Source organism: Anomalospiza imberbis, chromosome 25 (assembly GCF_031753505.1).
Source record: "Anomalospiza imberbis isolate Cuckoo-Finch-1a 21T00152 chromosome 25, ASM3175350v1, whole genome shotgun sequence".
In the NCBI taxonomy this organism is placed as follows: Eukaryota; Metazoa; Chordata; class Aves; order Passeriformes; family Viduidae; genus Anomalospiza; species Anomalospiza imberbis.
The window spans coordinates 6131494-6133414 of NC_089705.1; the positions used below are offsets into that span (position 1 = coordinate 6131494).

Consider the following 1921-nt stretch of genomic DNA (forward strand, 5'->3'; position numbering starts at 1 on the left):
CAAAGCACCTGTGCAAGGCTTGGATTTGTGGGGATAGCTTGAACCTTCCTCCCATCCAGTATCAAACTGCTTTGGCATCAAATCACTTTAATGTCAAAGCCCTTTCCCAGCTTTTAGTTAGGCCTAACGAAGTTAAATATCCCTACACCCGTTTCAGAAACTCCTAAATAACATCCAGAAAAACCCTTTCCCAAGCGTGCAAAGCACTGCCCCGGCTGCAGGAAAATCCTGATGCAGAAACATCTGCATTCAGGTCCTTTTCCTGGGAATTCTGGGAGCCCGTGGGTAATTCAGACAGAACCAAACCTGGCGAACTTTCCCTAGACAGGGCAACAGCTCAAGCAGCAATTTAGGAATTAATTTAGCTAGCACAACGAGCCTTTCTGCTACCTCTCACTAAATCCCATCAGGGAAAACACCCCAAAGGTGAGGAATTCACTCATTTTCCCTCAGGATGACACATCAGAAAGGTGATGCTCAGATTCACAGCTTACACTTCCAGACAGACACCAAAGCTTGGTGATCTCTGACAGCGTGAAGGACAAGGTAACGTTCATGTTAGGAAAAGTTCTTCCCCACAAGGGTGATGAGGCGCCGGCACAGGTTCCCCTGGACCCCTGGCAGCGCCCAATTCAGGCTGGACAGGCTTGGAGCAGCCTGGGACAGTGGAAGGTGTCCCTGCCATGGCAGGGGGTGGAACAAGACGATCTTCAAGGTCTCTTCTAGCCCAAACAAATCCGTGATGCTCCAATTCTAAACTGGTATCTCCACCACAGGAAAACACCCCCGTGCCTCAGCCCAGCCCCCTCCGGGGACAGTTCTAACGCCGTTTCGGGACCTGCGCTCCTCACACTGGGCCCACCACCGGGGGCCCGGCCCGCGGCCCGGCCTCCCTCAGGAGCGGCGCCGCCATTGTTCCCCTCACGGCTCCCACAGACATTGGGAGCGCTGTGGGGCCTCGGGCCGGGGGCTCCATGGAGACCCCAACCGCGGGCGCCGGGGTGGGGGCTCAGCCAGGCGGCCCTGGCGAGCGGGGGCTCGCAGCCGGGGCCCACAGCGGTGCCGGTGCCGGTGCCGGTGCCGGGGCCGGTGCCCGTGCCCGGCCGTGACTCGGCAGCGCCCGGCGGCGGCAGCCCCGGCGGGACCCGCCCGGCCCCGCCCCTCTCTGAATGCCCGCCCCCTCCCCACAGGCCGCCCTTAGGGACTGCCCTCCCATTGGCTGAGCGCAGCCCCTCCTGGCCTCTGATTGGCCTACCCCCAACACAGGCCGTCCTAGGGCCGCGCATCCTGCACTGCGATTGGTCCGGTGGCTTGTCACTCAGCTACACGCGTTATTTATTGGCCGGCGCGGCCGGCCCGTCACGCCGGGGGTTATTTTGCTCTCGGGTGAGCGGCAGCGCAGGCCGCGCTGTGGGGGCGCCACAAACTGTCCCTGCCAGGCTTAGCACCTGAGTCGTGGTGTCCCCTTCCCCAGCTGGCCGTTTGCCAGCGCGGCTGTCAATCAAGCGGGAGAGGTGGCACCTCGGTGCTACGGTGACAGAGGAAATAGAGCCCTCCTTCTTCCGTTTCCGAGTGGATGGCTGAGCTGTCCTTTTATTTTTCTGTTTCTCCCCCATTGGGCAATTTTGCTGTCGGTCACCGCAAGGGGCGGGAACCACCCCGCAGCACAGTAGGCGGGAGGAAACTAAAATCTGCATTCTGATTGGTTGGCAGGACATCAATCACAAACCATCCCCTCTGATTGGGTTTCAGGGCCGTCATTCACAGTGGAGGGCGTGCCACGCGACGGCACGAGGCGGGCTCAACTTTCTGGCACTACGATTGGTCCGTTCTACCGTCTGTCTGCTTTTGCCCGCTGCCGATTGGCCGGACATGCTGCCACTCAGGTGGGATCAACCGTTTGATTGGTGATCGCCGGGGA

At 60.0% G+C, this 1921-nt stretch overlaps 1 long non-coding RNA gene across 2 annotated transcripts in view; it reads right to left on the reverse strand.

The window, feature by feature from the left end:
* Positions 1-1921, reverse strand: part of LOC137462488 (uncharacterized) — a 338602-nt gene that overhangs the window by 214446 nt on the left and 122235 nt on the right. The window lies entirely within an intron of this gene.